Below are 18,183 nucleotides of genomic sequence, written 5' to 3'. Positions count from 1 at the left end.
TTTCTTTTTTTAGCATCTTACTTAAAAGATCAAAACTGCACTCTCAATCTCTATAAAAACATTTCAACTACTGTCTTTTAACTCCCAAGCTGCTGTACCCTTTTTTAGCTGAAAGGCTTTTGTTTTGGTCTCTAACGCAGAAGCGGTGACCCCCCCGGGACTCAGCCAGCTTCTCCCGCTTCCCTTCAACACTGGTTTCCTGGTTTCAAAGATGAAGCCAGAGGCTCGCATTTCATGGCTGTAGTGCTCCGCGAGCTGCCCTGGAATCTCGTGTGGACAGAAACAAGCAGACGGCTGTGACGGAGCCCTGGCACTTTCAGAGCCGGCCACGTCACAGCCTGGTGGCTGCCTGCCTCGACCGCGGCTGGGTCCTCCAGAGACATGCCCCGCGCTCTCTGGGATGCGGGTGGAGTGGGCTCCAGAGGCCTCCAGGGTGGCCCCGCTGGGCACACTGGGGCACAAGGGCCTGGCTGCTGTGCCAGACATGAGGCCACGTGACTCCAGAGGATGCCCTCCGTCCGCCCTTGGCCCCCAAGTGGCTGCCAGCAGCCACGTGGGAAGGATGCTTGGGAGGACAGGGAAGGAGCCGAGGCCTGGCGCCAGGTGTGGGAGTCCCCAGGGGAGCCGGCCCCCCAGGCCCGGGCAGGCCTTCTGATGCCTGCAGCCCCCGAGAGGCCCCAGCCCCCCGCCTTCGTGTCCAAAGCTTTGACCCCGAGAGGCCCCGAGAGGACACACGTGCGGCGCTGCACACACTTCCTGCCACCGCCTCCTAAACTCGCACGAACCCCGGGGGACGCCGTCACTGCCCCTACGTGACGGGAGAGCAAAGGAAGCGCAGAGGCTTTGTGACTTGTTCAGGGCCACGCAGAGCAAAGCAGGAGGGCCGGACTCCAGTCCCAGCAGGCAGACCCGCGTCTGTGCCCCCGTGGGCGGGGACCCCTCTGTAACGCAGACTCACACATCAGTGAGGCCAGGCCTGAGGCCAGCTGCCTTCTGGGACCAGGGATAACGGCTTTGACCAGACCTGACGCTGCCACTCAGCATCTGGACCCGCACCTGCCACCCGGCAGGCTCCCTGCACCCCCGGCCCCAGGAGACCAGGCTGTTCCCCACCCTGCCATCCTGGGTCAGGCACAATAACCATGTGGGCCACAATAACCAGGGTCCCCAAAAGCCAGCTCAAAGATTGGCCCATCAGCTGTGATGCTGTTAAAAGCAGGTTCCCCAGGTCCGTGCCAGACCTGCTGGAGAATCAGTTTCACAGAGGTATCACTCACACATGCGCAGTGTGAGGGCACCTGTCAGACTGCTGCCCATTCAAGACAAAGCAGCTCCATCACCCCCCCAGTCCACGCCCCCTCAGCCCCTGGCAGCCCCTCTGGGCTTTCTGACACTGGATCAATCTTCCTTTGCTAGAGGTTCACATAAAGAGGACCGCATGGGATCTGCCCACGGGCCCTGCCTGGCTGCGGTCCAGCCTCAGGTGACAGGGCGGTCTCCAGTCTGTCCGCTCACCTGTTCACCTGCCGACGGCAGCAGGTGTGCAGCCTCTGGCCCCGCACTTTCCCCAGCGAGCCTCTGTGCGGACACAGGCCTTCACTCGGGAATCTGTTTAACAGGCGCCAGTCCCTGGTCCATCTCCTGAATCTCTGGTTGAGGAAGTCCACCCCCAGAGGCCCCAGAGAGCTGCACCCCCATCTGGAACGGCCCCCCAGCCCGCCTGGAGGTGAGCCCGGCCGGGGCTCCCGGCTGCAGTCGGCTGTCCTCCCTGGTGGTCAGTCTGTCCCCAATGCCCAGATGCGGGTCTGGTGTCCTCGCTCCCTGTGGGCCAGACCCCGTCCTAAGGCACGTCAGCAGCTGCAGTCCTGGCCCCTCCCCCCTGCCCCCGCCACGAGAGCACCCAGTGCCCACCATCTGCTTGGACAGCGCTGCCTCTCGGCCTACCACCTCTGACCCAGCTGGGCCTGACAGTCTAGATAACACGTCAGTCACACATGCTAACTTGGAGGACCTTCAATGACGGTGCGGGGGGCTGACCCCGCAGAAGACACCCTGCTCCCCACTCAGCCCACACCCTCCCCGGCTCTCCCCCAAGGCCTGCACACTGGCAAGCAGGAAAGCATCGACTCGGCAGCCCCTGAAAACATTAAAATATATATATACATAAATTATATATATATACATATCATCAGACAATTCTAAGTTGATTTCCACATTTTTAAACCCAAGTTTAAATATGCAAGGGGCATAAATTCTGTCATACTGTGAACTTTTACTTCTAAACATACCGATCTTCCTTAACTTACAGTGGGATTACATCCCAATAAACCCATCATAAGTTGAAAATATCTTGTTAAGTTGAAATATATTTAATACACCTAACTTCCCAAACATCAAAGCTGAGCCTTGCCCACCTTCAATGTGCTCGGTGTACACGCACATTATCCTACAGTTGGGCAAAATCATCTGACACAAAGCCTATTGTATAGTAAAGTGCATATCCCCATAACTGACGGAATGCTGTACTGACAGTGAAAACCAGAGCGGCTCTCTGCGTCCCGCATGGTCGTCAGTGTACCGGTTGCTCACCCGCGTGACGGCGGGGCTGGCAGGGCTGCAGCCACCTCTGCCCAGCATCGGAGGGAGCATCGGACTGCGTGTTGCCAGCCTGGGAGAAGGTGAAAATGCACAATTTGAGGGCTTCCCTGGTGGCGCAGTGGTTGAGAGTCCGCCTGCCGATGCAGGGGACACGGGTTCGTGCCCCGGTCCGGGAGGATCCCACATGCCGTGGAGCGGCTGGGCCCGTGAGCCATGGCCGCTGAGCCTGCGCGTCTGGAGCCTGTGCTCCGCAACAGGAGAGGCCACAGCAGTGAGAGGCCCGCGTACCACAAAAAAAAAAAAAAAAAAAAAAAAAAACCTCACAATTCGAAGTATGGTTTTCACTGAATGTGTATCATAAAGTCAAAAAACCATAATTTGAATCATCATAAGTCAGGGACTTTATACTTTTAAATGTAGAAAATGGGCTCTAAATGCCACAGTGATTTGATAGCCACATCACCATCCATTTTCAAAATACATGAAAGCAAGCTTTTCTTTAAAAGTCAGGAAATTCATTCCCTTTTCTCTTTGAATTTGTATTTCCATTGTACGTCCTCTACAGGATCTCATTGTAATACAATTTATTATGATGGAGAGTCTTTTACCAATCATCTTAACCTAACATTATGTAACAAAAATATGTATGAATATTTAATGTTTACATTTCTTGTGCATAGGCTAAATTTAAGTTTAAAAACTTCTTCTGGAATATTTGATGAAAATCCACTCCTAAGCAGTTCAGCCTATATCACCTCAGAATCCGGGCATTTGGTTGACCCAACGCCATGATCACATCTGAGAAATTTAACACTGACGTGAGCATATTACTGAATATCCTATCTGTGGTCCCCAAAATGGCCTGTGTCACTTCTTTCCATCCAGGCCCCGGTCGAGGGCCAGTGTGGCGTTCGATCGCACGCCCCTGTTCTCCTCTGACCTATAACACACTCATGCTCCCACCCACTGGAAGAGTCCGGGACAGCTGTCCTGTAGATACCCCGCAGTCTGGCTCTGCGTCATTGAGACTAATTCACGCTCAGGATGACGCTGGAGGGTCCCGGCTGCACCCACCAGGGGCACTGCCCCTTGTCCCCTTCCTGCCACAGCTTGGTGAAGGCAGCTCCCCTAGGTGTCTGAAGGCAAAAGTTCAGCCTGCTGGGCTCACCACCCCCCATCTGATGGGAGACGTTTGAGTTGATATCCACCCCCAACCGCCTCTGACCCCAGTTTCCGTCAAGGCCCCCTCCCGCCTAACTCTCACATCCTGAGCGCTAAGTGGGCAGAGCTTGTTCTGACCCGTAACCACTGCCCTGTAATGGGTGCCGTAGGGACCACCCCTGCCTGTGTGAGGCACTTAACCTCACGACACAGATGAGATGCTTCAAAACTGCAGCAACATGCAGCTCTTCCACTGACATTGGTGTAAGCTTTTAGAAGACACGTGATACGTCCTAGAATAAAAGAACCCATCTAAGGTAGAAATTATGAGGCATAATTGGTATGCATCCATCCCCCGACACCCCCAAGGTAACCGCCATTTTCCCATAAAGTTTTGTTTTAAAATAAAAGACATTGGCCCCTTTTCATTAATACTCAGATGCTGTTGCTGAACTAACTGGCCAGGAAACCTGAGCCCAAGTCCCATCGTTAGGTAAGAGTTTAGGTTGTTCCAGAAGCCTGGCACCTGCACAGCCTGGTCCTAAGGGTATTGTGGCCCCGTACAAGCTGCCAGGACCCCACCTTCTCGGGGCAGGGGATGAGGTGCACTCACCCTCCTCAAAGGGGAGACAGAGGGTGGCACTGCCACTTGGGGACAAGGGGCACAGAACAGAGGCCGGCCGGGGGAAGGGGAAGGGCCGGGCACTCAGTAGAACCGCGCTGCCCACAGTTCCAGGGTGGGTGAGTAAGGCTCCCAGAGCTGCAACACGACACGCGTCCCCTGAGAGACACCGACCGGGGCCTCTCGGGAGCTGCCAGAGCTCCGGTGGGGCAGGAAGGGCCGGGAGCCAGACCAGACCCTCCTCCCAGCTCTAGCACTGTCCCCTCCCCCTGCCCCAGAAGCAGGACCCTCGTGGATCTGACACTGTCCCTCCAGGGCTTTTGCTGCTAGTTCCGAGCCAGTTCCCGTGGCCGCGTTGCTCGGGGCTCAGGGTGGTGAAGGGGAGACCTGGGAGCCACGAGCGCCTGGTCCACCTCCCCACTATCCCGCCAGGGGCCCAGCCCACTGCTGGGCTCTGCCGCCGCCACTGCCAGCCCCGACCTCAGCACCTCTTGTTACGAGTGAATTGTGTCCCCTCACAAGGGTATGTTGGGGTCCTACCGCCGGCACCCCAGCGTGTGGCTGTGTTTGGAAATACAGTCTCAACAAAGGAAATCAAGTTAAACGGGGGCACTAGGGTGCACCCTAATCCAATCGGACTGGCAGCCTTATAAGAAGAGATTAGGACACAGACGTGCACAGTGATGGCCACGCGAGGACACGGGTGGAGGCGGTCTCTACACACAGCTGCTTCCTTCACAGCCTCCGACACCCTGGCCTCGGCCTTCCAGCCTCCAGGACAGGGAGAATTGATGTCTGTTGTTTAAGCCCGCAGCCTGCGGTGTGTGTCAGGGCCCCAGAGCAGAGGAACACAGCTCTTAGAAGTATGCAGGCCTCGTTCCCAGATCCTGTAATTCTATGCGTGCACAGGCCCCTTCCCACGTCCTGCTGCCCAGGAGGCCCGGGGTCTGCTGGGGACCCTGGCCCAGCCTCACCCTGCTCACGTCCCCTGCACCTGCCTCAGGGCCCACCCCCAGATGCCCATAGGACCGGCACTGGTCCCTTTGTCCCTCTTCCTCAAGAACTAGCCCGTCAGATGGTATGGTCTTCAGATCTCCTTACCAGGCACACCCCCACCTTTCCAACGAAGCCTTTCCACAGAAACCAAAGCTGTAGTCGAGGGCCCGTCAGGGTGCTTCCTCGCTCCACGCAGGGAAGGTGAACGGCTCTCTCTGAATGTGGAAGACCGCTATTCCATTTACACACAGGGCCCACGTCCGTCCCTCCAGCCTCTGCCAACTCGGTCTAATCTTACAGCTGGGGGAGCAGCGCCCGATCGGAAACTGCACCCCCAGCCTGAAACATCCAGGGCTCTGGCTCTCCACTGGGGCAGAAGCTGGCCAGCTCTGGGGGACGCCACTTCAGCTGACCTGCTGCCCTGTTCCTGAGATCCAGGGAGAAGGCATCGCCACTGACAACCACTCTGGGCCAGCTACCTCTTGGAGCTGAGGTCAAAGCCTGGCAGCCTCACCCTGCCCTATGGGGACAGCCTCTCCTGAGCGGGTCTGACCTTGAGCACAGTGGCTGGTGAAGGGAGAAAACATTAAACATGCCAAAAGTGCCTCATTGTTTTTTTTTTTTTTTTGCGGTATGTGGGCCTCTCACTGTTGTGGCCTCTCCTGTTGCAGAGCACAGGCTCCGGACACGCAGGCTCAGTGGCCATGGCTCACGGGCCCAGCTGCTCCGCGGCATGTGGGATCCTCCCGGACCGGGGCACGAACCCACGTCCCCTGCATCGGCAGGCAGACTCTCAACCACTGCACCACCAGGGAAGCCCAAAAGTGCCTCGTTTTTGATGTTCTAGATAGGAAGTCTGGATTATAGGATTAAAAGAACAGTTTAGTTATATGTGATCCAAATTCAAAGTCTATAATGAAGGAGAACCAAGGCTGTTACCTTCCCTTCTTCCTTCCTTTGTCCCACCCACCCATCCACCCACCCACCCACCCATCCATCTACCCATCCATCCACCCATCCACCCACCCACCCACCCATCCACCCACCCACCCATCCATCCACCCACCCATCCATCTACCCACCCATCCATCCACCCATCCACCCACCCATCCATCCATCTACCCATCCACCCACCCACCCATCCATCTGTCCCATATCTGAGTGCCTATATGTGCAGTAAGCAGAGCAGATGTGGTCTGCTATGAAGCAGCAGAACAGAAAGGCCACGCTGGCTGGCTGCACGGTGGGGGGGGGGGGGGCAAACTGCGGGCAAGCCCTAGGTTTTTGTTTTGCGTGTGAATAGCTCTGTTGTTTCCAAGTCAGGAAACACCGGAGAAAAGGTCTATGAACAAGACTGACTATTGGAAACAAAGGACAGTAGAGAGAGAACCTTATCTCTAATATTTTTAAAGTATCTTAAGATAATTTAGGCGGCAACGTCTGCTGTTCAGAACATAGCCAAGAATGGGAATAAACCCCCATCGCTTTCTGTGCAGCCAGTCTGGGTATCAGGGACGCAGACACGTCACCCACAGGGACTCCTCAGCTCCTAGAAGGGCTCCTCCTCACTCCTGCTGGCAACACAGCTGGGACCTGTGGGACTGGGTGGTCTCCTGGCCCACAGCCGAGCCGAAGTGCCAGATGAGAAAAGAGGGGGCGGCAGGCGCTGGAGGCAGGCATCCTGCTGACGGCAGCACGAGGGCAGAGGCAAGCCCGCGACCGGACACAGCACCACCTGGAGGGCATCCGGGGCTGGGGCAGCTCGCAGACCCAGCGGCCCCATGATGACATCACAAATGAGAACATAATGCAGCAACTGTTGTCCGCCCTGACCGCGCCCCGCCAGGGGGGCTGCGCCACTCACCGCGGCACTGATGATGCCGAGGGGCAGAGAAGGAGTTTCATCTAACGAGTCTAACGAAAATCTTAGATCAGACCAACACAATCCTGTTTTTGAGGTTTAAAGGGGTTGGCTTCAGTTCTTGGGTAAATTCACTTACAGGGACCACCTTGTCTTTCAATAAGGCTGCAAAATATGACATTTCTTTGCTAATAATCATGTGTTGCTGGTCCAACCTCATAAGCCTAAAAACTGAAAAGGAGGAGTAAAGTCATCCCTGCTTACAGCTGGTGGGTTTGTACTGTATAGACCCAAAAGAGTCCACTGTAACCAAAGTACCACTACAAACAGTAAAGGCTTACAGTAATGTTGAAAGGGACGAAATTAGTACAATGTCAGAAGTCAACATTCTAATAATGTTCAACAACTAGGTCTACCTGAAGTAATCAGGAGGCACTGAGACAATAGAGACGTTTATTTCTTTCTGACATAACAGATCCAGGTCACTGGCCCCAGATGGTTATTTGGGACAATGGAGCAACCTAGGAAGCCATGCACTGAAGATGCAGCCCAGCAGCTCCGCCCACCGTGGTCACCTGGGGCCCAGGCTGCCAGGAGCCCTGCCATCTTCAATGCGTGGCTTCCTGGGTTGCTCCATTGTTCCTCTCTAGCAGGTACAAAGGGGTAAAATGGCAAGTCCAGGACTAGGGATTTCCTCTAAAGCAAGAGGGGTGCAAACTCACAATCCAAGCCCTTGGTGACCAGAACGATGAGGACACAGAGCCCTGCTGTATGTCCAGGCCACCAGACAGTGTGGCCCAGTGGGCACACCTCCACGTGAACACACAAAAACAGAAGACACAGTGGAGAAGACCCTGTGTACATTTGCAATAAAAAAGACAAAATACCTAATCACAAACTTCAGAAGAAATAAACAGGTTTATATGGGTAAACCTTAGAATATCCAGAAAGAGACAAAAGCAGAACTAAACGAATGGGAAAACACTGTGCAGCAGGGGCAACACTGCCCCCTGCGCTCACGCCCTGGTAAAGCAGCACTGTTCTCCCCATCAAGATGTGGGGTCGGCTTCCCGGTCCCAGAATGCAGGCTGGCTACAGGGCTCACCCCTAAATAGACTGGGGTGGGCCTTGAATCATATGACTGACTCCCGAGCCTGGGCCTTCAGAGCCCTTGCAGCTTCCAGGGCACCCTCTGGGCACCAGAGGAGGAAGCTCGGGCCAGCCAGCTGGAAGGTGGGCCCACATGGAGCAGAAATGGACCCACGGCCCCAGGCAGGCTGCAGACTGACTGCAGCCTTGCAAATGACCCCAGGTGAGATGAGCAGAAAGCTGCCCTGCTGAGCCCAGCCCAAAGTGATGACCCACAGCTGGGAGCTAAGAAAACAGTGGTTGTTTTCAATCACAACCTTTTGAGGTGGTTTTTTAGATAGCAATACATAAATAATACACAAGGCATTCTTTCTAAGTTAATTTATAAATGTAATTGAACTCTAATTAAAATACCAACAGGTCCTCCACCCCTCAGCCCTGGAGCTAGAAATGCTGATTCTGCGGTCCACATGGAGAAACAAACAGGAAAGAAAACCAAGAAATCATGAAAAAGAACCAGGGAACAGCCTGCAAGATACGATCACGTACAAGGAAGCCTCTGCTATTAAGAGTGTGGACCTGGCCTCCTGGAGTCCCTGGGCACCTAGAGCAGTAAGCCTGCAGCTGCTGGTGGGAGACTTGGAAGCCGTGTGGCCTGGGTGTTGCTGCAGGCTGAACTGACGGCACAGGACACGTCTCACATGACTGGCTTTCCTTCGCACTTGCCTTTAGGCAGACTTGCATTTCTACTGTATGTACGATAAATAAGTAGGATACAGTTGGCACTTCCCTGGCAGTCCAGCGGTTAAGACTTCCCTTCCGACGCAGGGGGTGCGGGTTCGGTTGAGCTAAGATCCCACGTGCCACACGGACAAAAAAAATGCAAAACGAAACAAAACATAAAACAGAAGCAATATTGTAACAAATTCAATAAAGACGTTAAAAATGGTCCACATCAAAAAAAAAATCTTAAAAATAAATAAATAAATAAATAGGATACAATTAACTTAAAACCATCACTGGGCTCATGAAACTCTTTTGGCATTCCGTATCTCTCAACCAAGGGGTAAGGAAGGTATCATGAAAGGATGTACCAAACGGCCCCTCCAGGCCTCCGTGACAACCGCCCCTCGTGAGAGAGCTCGGCCAAGGCAGCAGCGGTCCTCCTTGGGCCCTGGGAGGGGACCCCCAGCCCCAGATCTAAGCCATAAAGGTAACCCTGTCCCCAGTTGGAGCGGCTGCTCCAGGGATGGCCCAGTTCCAGGCAGTGGGGCCTTCAGGGGCTCCCAGGAAGGCGTCTGCTTTCCTAGACCAGAGACAGCACCCGCCCCCCACACCATGCTGCCCCTCTGTTCTTGGCTCTCCTTGAGTGAGTAAGGGGCGTCCACGGCAGCCACGTCAGGAGCACGAAGGGACAAGCAAGGGGAGAAAGGACCCACGCTGTGGGTGGTGGCATCGGCGAGCAGCCGGCAGCTGCCACAGCCAAGAGGCAGAGGGGACACAGGTCTCGGGTATTTCAACCACCACTTCTGTTACCTGTGGCCCAGACCCCCGCCCGCGCACCCTCACCGCTGCTGGCACCATCATGCACGCAGGTCTCGCACATAACACACGACGCTCCGGCAAAGCTGGCTAAAGGGACGCCTCGTGTTTACCGCGTTCACGTGCGACACCAGCAGCGTGACTCCGGAAGCTCGTGCCTTTCACGTGTCATCACGAGCTGCCTCAACGACAAGTTTCCTGAAAGACCAACATTACGGCAGAGCCGATGTAGCACGTTACCTGACGGTCTCATCTGAGACTCTGGAAACCCTGTCCAACTCTGGACGGGCCAGTGACGTTGGCTGCAGAGGGGCCGTGCAGGCTGGCGGGGGAGGGCTCCAGACTCAGGACAAAGGAAACCGCCCATATTTCCGGCTCCCATGGGAGACACCTGGGGCATTGCTGCAGCGAGCGAAGGCCGGACAGATAGCTGGCTGCCCAGGCTGAAGGGCAGGGGTCACGCGCAGCCAGCACCGCCCTGACCGCGTGCAGGCTGCTGGAGGAGCCTGATGGATCAAAGGGTCCCCAGGTCCCCGGCCCCTCTAAAGGAGGCCGAAGCTCCCCGCCAGGCTAGGAGACGGGCCTGGGAACTACAGACTGAGGACAAGGGTGGGGAAGTGTTGTCATGTCCCCAGGGGCCTTTCCACTGTGGAAACGGTGCCCCACGCAAGAAGGGAGGGGCGGCTGGGCCAGGAGGGGGGCTGGAGCAGAAGCCCAGGGACAGACGGCCACGGTGAGAAGGCATGAGAGGGACCTCCGGGCCCCCCCACCCCACCTACCAGAGCTCCAGGATCCTCCGTCTTTCTGAGGTTGTGCTGAAGGTTTTACTGGCCCGAGCAGTGGTGAGGTTTGCGGTGCAGGGTGGGAGGAACGTGAAGAGCTCCCAGGCCTGAAGACTGCACAGTAGGCCTGTGACAAGCCTCTAGGCCTGAGGACACAGCGGGCACCCCTCACACCAAGGTGGCCGCCTGGCCTGTACGCACACGCGCACTCACACGTGTGCACGTGCACACATAAAACAGGCACAGCTAAGTTGCCTTGGATGTAACTTTGTGACAATCATCTGCCCTTTATAATAAAGACGTTTTACTCTTAGAGAAACAGATGGGAGTTTGCTTTATAATTATTCAGTAAATTGGTTGTTAATGCACTTTTCTACATGTACGATATATTTCACAATTTAAAAAGTTACATCGGGTCCTGGTGTTCCCTTAGGAATGCACAGAGCTTGTCACTCCCAGCCTGCAACAAGATAAAGCCAGACAAACTGCAAGTTCATGACTTTTCTTGACCCCATCAGAGATGTGAGGTCACAGGACAAGCAATTAACAAAAAATGTGGAGTGAGGTGGGCGCCTGCAGGGGGCGGGACTGAGCCCTGGGTTCCCGGGGACAGACCCAGGAGGAGCTAGTCACAGGAGGCCACGCAGCTGGGGAGGGTGTGAGGTCCCAGAGCTGCCAGTGCGGAGGGAGTCTCCCCTCCCGCAGGCTTTTTCTCCATGACTCCCAACCAGCATGCCCGAGAGAGTCTGGGAAAAGCTTCTCCTACAGAAACCCTAGAATCTAGAGGTAATTGACAGTGCTTTTTGAGAAAGCAGAACACAAATCTCAAAGGATGAACAAGGCCACTTACAAAGATAAAAAATGTTGTCACATTTGTCATTAAAGAGGCATCATGTTTCACACACTTAAGAAGATAAGAGTTTTAGAAAGGCAGGATTGGGACGTTGGGATTGACATATATACACTAATATGTATAAAATAGATAACTAATAAGAACCTGCTGTATAAAAAATAAACAGGGCTTCCCTGGTGGCACAGTGGTTGAGAGTCCGCCTGCCGATGCAGGGGACACGGGTTCGTGCCCCAGTCTGGGAAGATCCCACATGTCGCGGAGTGGCTGGGCCCGTGAGCCATGGCCGCTGAGCCTGCGCGTCCAGAGCCTGTGCTCCGCAACGGGAGAGGCCACAGTGGTGAGAGGCCCGCGTACCGCAGAATAAATAAATAAATAAATAAAGCCTGGGTCGCGGGCAACGTGGGCGCATCCGGGGGTGGGGTCGGGGAGGAGACCTGAGACCACTGGACGTGACGCAATCAGAGGCCTGCAGGGCGCCCTAGAAAGAGCATGGCTGTATCTGAGGAGCAGGCCTTGCTTTTGCTCTTTTGGGGGGAACCAACCTCTTGCTGTGATCACTTTCAGATGATCCTGCTCGGGGAGGACAGGTCAGCAGCTGCGGGAGGACGGCTGCCTCCAGGGCAGACCTAGCCCCACAGTGTCCTTCCCTAAACGTCGGGGCAAACCTGCAGCAAGCAGGCTGGCTGCCGTTCTGCCCCGATCTCACCCAGCGCCCAGCACTCAACAGAAACAGCACAGGAATCGACGACGAATCCTGTAGGTGAACGTACCAGCCATACATCTCCCACTGATAGCCCCATTATGTAAGGTAACACATCTACTTCCAAAGATACGAGTTATAACAAAATTTGTTAATATTTAAAAGGCACAATAGATAAAACATTTTCTGAGTTTAATGTTAATAGAGCCATGGAAAGAGTTACCAGGGAATCTGGTGACCTTTACAGACTTGTCCAGCTGTGACAGAGAGTTAATACTGAAGCCTGAGCAAGAAGACAGATGACGACCTTTCTAGCTCTTTCTAGCACTGGACTTTTCTCCTTTATCAATAAATACTTACGAAGCACCTGCTGTGGGCAGCCACTGTTTTTGCGTCCTAAGAGATAATGGCACAGACCACCACCTAAGTTCAGGACGCGATGCTCTACTTGACAGAAAGACCAAGTATCAAGATAGAATAATGCACGGAGCAGAAGAAAAGAAAATTAAATTCATGAAACGGCAAAGATTCACTAGGATTAATTTCATCTACCAAATGATACCCCGTTATGGTGGCAATGATTTTGCAACATTTAAAATGTTAAATTGCTTATGAAGTTTTAATCCCTTCCAGTCAGCATAGAAACTCCAAGTCCTCTACATTTGGCGCTGCTGACGGAAGGTCCCAACACGGCTGGCGCGCTTGCCGCCCCGCCCCCTGCCCCTGCGTGAATGGTCACGCACTCTGTCCAGTACCCTTTGGAAAAAGCACCGGGAATGATCGCCCTCTCTGAGCTGCCCTTTCTTCTCTCCTGCACAGCTCACTCACTCCCATTCTATGGATTTTTCTAACTTGTAACATACATAGCAGTGACGGGTCTATTGACTGAACCAAGAAATAATAATACATTCGTACTACAAACGCTTTATTTTCATATTAAATGTATTGAAATGGTTATCTCACTACCAGTAGCATCTGCTTCCTAAGTGCTTTCAGGTTGAAACTTTTATTTAGGTCAATAGCAGTGGAACACAGAAGGTTTTTCCTCAAGGATTTGATGCTTGGGCACAATCCAAAATGTGGCCACTTTACAAATTTCACAGAATTTGGACCCTGGAACCAAGAACAGTAAAATTTAATTCCATGATTCTCCTCCTACTTTCCCCTGGACTCTCCTTCCCCACAAAAAAATGTGCTGAAATAAGTCACACTATCTGCAAGAACTTGTTAACTCAAGTTCTTTTTTACCTTCTTCTTGCTTTCTTAATCTCTGCCTACACCTTTGTAAAGAGCCCCTTTACTAATCCTCCCTTCACATATTTGTTTTCTGTCAGGACGCTGACTCACACAAAGAAGAAGACAAAAATTATGGCAACCTCATGATAGGCAAGGTTTCAGAAAATTTAACTTCCACTCATCCTTTGTGAAAAGATTATTTGAGGATGTAGTCCAGCAAAACAAGAAGGAATCTAATGAAGAGGAAGACATGGAATTTAAGAAGAAGAAGAAATAGGCAGTTCTGCAATGAAAAGAAATGCCAGGACAGCAACTTTATAGATGGCCTGGAAAGAAACTCGTCCAAATTAAAACAGGAAATCTTTCAAGAAGAAAATAGAATTTGTTCAACAAAGAATATAACTAAGGAGCTGGAAGTTTTTGGTATTGAAGAAGGAATATGTGTCTTTTCTCAAAAATAAAAAACAAAACAAATAAGATTTTTCAAGTAATAAAAATGCTATGCAAGGAAATTGTGACCCAAATGTAAATCAAATTAACAGGGGGGTTTAATAAGGTGCTTAAAACTTCCTCCTTCAAGCAGCAAAGACTTAAGGGCTTAGATTTCTAGTTCTTCCTTTGCAGCGTCTGCAGCAACAAATTTTTTAAAATTTTGTTGTGAATGCTGTTTCTGGACTTTTAATATTTACAATCAACCTACGAAAGAAGCATGGAGAATTTAATTATAATTACACAACAGAATATGAACATCATAAACCCAAATTATTTTACATAATGGGGGTCTAGAGATTTTTGTCTAAGTTGATCCAACAAAAAGTGGAAATTTGAGTACATTAAAGTTTTAAGGGAACAGTAAAATAACTAAAAACAATAGTATAAGTAACAAAAGTTAGTGGCAGCATTGGAGAGAAGGTGGGAGGCCTGTAAGTTGACTAAATCCCTCATGACTCAGCGTGAGGAGTGGACAGGTACCTCTGATGAGGATGGGGGTTTGGTCCATCCTACACACTGACAACCAAAAATCTAGAACAGTGCCTGGGACACGGTGGACACTCAGTAAAAATCTGTCGGGGAACTGGATAAAGTTTAAGTCAAGAGAGAGAGGCACATGCAAACTCTGTGGAACGAGCCCGAGCACTCATTCTCAGTGGCGACTCTGAAGATGAATTCTGTCAACGTGTCAGTGTCCACCCTCAGTGCCCAGGGTCCCGCCCGCCCGCCACAGTTTTCTCCACCAAAAAGGGGGAGTGTGTTGGCACTGGGGCTTAGGACTGCATTCTTGTCCCGTGTCTGTGGCCTCCGCAGGTGACATGATCCTTTTGAATTTCTGTATCTGTTTGAAGATGGGGGTGAGGCAGCCTTTACATGCAGTAGCACAGGCTGGCTCTAAGGGTTAATAAGCCTCCCTCCGTCCTTCCTTTATAAACAGCTGAGGTCTGAAACAGCCTTTGTAAGCCAAGTTTTAAAGGGCATTCAAGTTCCCAGGTCAGCAAACAAAGGTGCTATTTTCCCTACAAATTATGGATATCTGAATCATTTTGAGCGTCTGTAAAACCGCATAATTCAGCTGCTAACCCCAAGAAACGGCTTATACAAGAGGGTCTTGTTGCCACATTAGTTTGGGAAATCCTGGGTGCCCCACTCCATGCTGAAGATAACGGATACACACTCTGAGACGCTTGGCAGGGAAGAGACGGGCTGAGCAGTTACTTCCCAAACTGTGAGCTCGTGAAGCTCTTAGTGTCTCTCGTTTGCCAGTTTCACTAATTCAGACTCACTTTCCCTCCTCACTCTACATTAACGAGGTTTTAATTATTCTCTACACATTTCATTTCGAAGGGCGTGGTTGGAATCTGATTATTGGACGTGGTTATAAATAACTACCATGAAAAACAGCTACGGTTATAATTTCAAACAAGGTTTTCAGCACTAGTTTTTTTTTCTCTCCCCCCAAAACACCCTAAAACCCCAGAGTGATAAACACAATTCAACAGGGAGGGAAACTTATCAAACTTAGCAAGGCTTCCTGAGAAGAGCAGGGCTCCATCCCGGCCCGGCAGCCCAGACAAGGCGACTCTCCCCCACCTCACCCCCCGGTCAGAGGTTCCGCGTGGCACCTTCCGTGACCCCGCAGGGCTGCCAGACCAGACTCCCCCACATAAAGCCTCAAAAGGGGCCCCCCTCACAGGGCAGGGCGCCTTCTCCCCCAGACCGTGCTGGCCGCGTCCAGAGCCCTTGTGAGCAACGGGCTCACACCCAGCAGCAGACAGAGCTGCTCTGGCCAGAGTCCCTGCCCACGGAGAGAACCAGAGGAGGTGGGCCTCTGTCCTGGGTGCTGGGACGTCCCGGGCAGCTGTGACTGTAGCCACCCCGGTGCCCGCCAGGGGAAGGTCCCTCCCGCTGGACTTCCCGCGCTGCTCCCAGTAGGGGGAGCCGAGATTTACATGATCTGCAGCACGGAGGCCGCCACCCTGTCCTTGAAGCGTGCACACGTCCACGAACGTGCGCCGGCCTCTCGTGGAGCAGGACGCTCCTCCCCGCACTCTCCGCCTAGGAGCTGGGCTGCGTCTGTCCAGTGAGCTGCGAGCCCCCAGTCGCCCCTCCGCAGGGGGCCTTCCGCCAGCACTGAGCCAGTGCCCGCCCGGAGCAGGGCGCGGGGTCACTGGGGACAACAGCCACGAACAGGCGGCGCTGGAGTACAGCCCTGGCTGGGAGGACAGATCTGCAGACCCAGAGAATGACAACCTCGCCACCCCCTCTCAGTTCTCAGCCTCGGGGACCCGACAGGGGCCGCCAGACTCTCTGGTTGGATCATGGCTGCTTCAAGAATGTTCCTTGAGCTGGGTCTCTACCCGTTTGTGGATCAAGCGACCACTGAGTGGCTGGGACGAGCGTCGGCGGAGGGAACGTGGGAGGACCAACCAGACTAGAAACCAGCCGCCCCTCCCCTGCCCCACGCCCAGCAGGAGCGCACAGACTGCCCCGTCCCTGCCTTGACTCGCCATCCACATGACGACGGGGTGACAGACACACCCGCCGCCCACACCAGGGGCCCGAGGCCGGCCCCCCGCGGAGGCTACCTGTGGGCAGTGGTGCTGCACACCTGTGCCGTGGCCCTTCACCCTCAGGAGTGTCCCGGAGTCTGTGGTAAAGTTACTGGTCACTCCTCCTATGCGGGCCACTCCTGGCCAACAACGGCTGCTACTCACCCTCAAAAGAGGCCAGAAACCCATTTAACAAGGGACACAAATCTAATTAGGAATTAGGGCTAACTCCGCCCCACACTCATGTGTTTATCTTTTGGTTCTGTGTAATCCTCATTTGTAAATTGTATTAACCCTGGGGGTGGTGCTGCAGAGCCTGGGGCCAAGGACAAGCCTGCCCGGGGGCCCCCCTGCCCCCCCCCCCCGCCTGCCGGCCTGGCCCCTCCTCGTCATCAGAAACAGAACCAGCATTAATCGGATCTACGGGACAGAAAGCTTCCAGATCAGAGAACTGAATTCCCAATCAGACAAGTACAAAAAGGGAGGAAACAAAAATAATCCCGGGACAGAACCTTCAAAAGAGCAGATGTCTCCTCACAGGAAGCTCTAGCTAATAAAGTCAGCCCCGCACCTGGGGTCTGGGTTTCCGCACGGCCGCCCTGCTAGCTGCCACTATCGGGTGGGCGCCGCCCTGTGTGGGCCGCTCCCTGAACTCAGCGGCATCACCATCAGCCCCCTGCACGAGGTTGTCACCTGCAGAGACAGGACATCGGTGACTTGCTCTCCAGACGGAAACTGGGGTCCCGGAGCTCACAGGCCCCGTTTACGATCCCAGCCTCGCGAGGGGCCAGGCTGGAAAGGGGCATCGGGAGCCCGGGCGGGTGAGGTCTCTGACTCGCCACCTCCCTGCATTCACGGCAAGAACTGGTGGGCACTCCCATCACGGCTGCGCACAGGGTCCGGGTGATTCGCCATAAGCCAGCTCGTCATTTACGGCTACAACGAGTGGCACCTCTTTAATGGAAACTACCTGTTTTCCACTTAATTTACAGACCACTATGTATATTAGCAGCCGCGGCAGCCTCGCCTTGCGGAGACGCAGCTAGCTCTGGTGACCTGCTTCCCTTGTTTGCTGCCAGGCCCCCACCGACGGAAGGGACTTTGTCAGTGCAGAGAGCAGAGGGGGCGGAGCCGCAGCAAAAGCAGAAGCAAGCATGTTCTCCCCTGCCCGCCCCCTGCCCCTGGGACAGCCCGGCCCGGGCGCCGGCCACGCTCACCAGTAGAAGTAATAGGCCAGAGCCACGGCCAGCAGGGCGGTGCAGACCCCCGAGAACAGGCAGGCCGAGTAGCTGGCCAGCATCTTCGAATCCTTCTGAAAGTCAGTGAAAGGAGACTGGCAGCGGGGGCAGGTCAGCCTCCAGCCGAGGATGAGAAGAGGGGTTACGGCCAGGCCCACACTGCCTGGGTCTGTCGGGCCTCAGCCACCCAGACCACCTGCCCTGCAGAGAGGGGACACCACTTCTGAGTCCCGCCTTCCCAGCAGCGACCTGCGGGTCTCAGCGGCCAGTGCAGATGCAAACGGAACTTCTGGAGCCACACAGAAAATGCGGGCCTCTCCTCGGCCACGGCGGGGGCTCTGCGGGCACACGCTAATCCAGTAAGCGGCTTGCAGCCTGGAGCTGTCGTAAGCAGGTGGCGTCACGGGGCTCGGCCAGGAGACAGGTCAGCGGGCCCCCCCACCTCCCGACCCGACTGCGGA

General features: G+C 54.0%; 1 protein-coding gene across 3 annotated transcripts in view; it reads right to left on the bottom strand.

Moving 5' to 3' along the window:
• AGPAT3 (1-acylglycerol-3-phosphate O-acyltransferase 3) overlaps positions 1-18,183 on the bottom strand; it is an 88,100-nt gene that overhangs the window by 23,473 nt on the left and 46,444 nt on the right. The window lies entirely within an intron of this gene.

The sequence above is a fragment of the Mesoplodon mirus genome (genome assembly GCF_964341445.2).
Source record: "Mesoplodon mirus genome assembly, chromosome: 6".
NCBI lineage: Eukaryota > Metazoa > Chordata > Mammalia > Artiodactyla > Ziphiidae > Mesoplodon > Mesoplodon mirus.
This window is presented reverse-complemented; position numbering and strand designations above follow the sequence as displayed.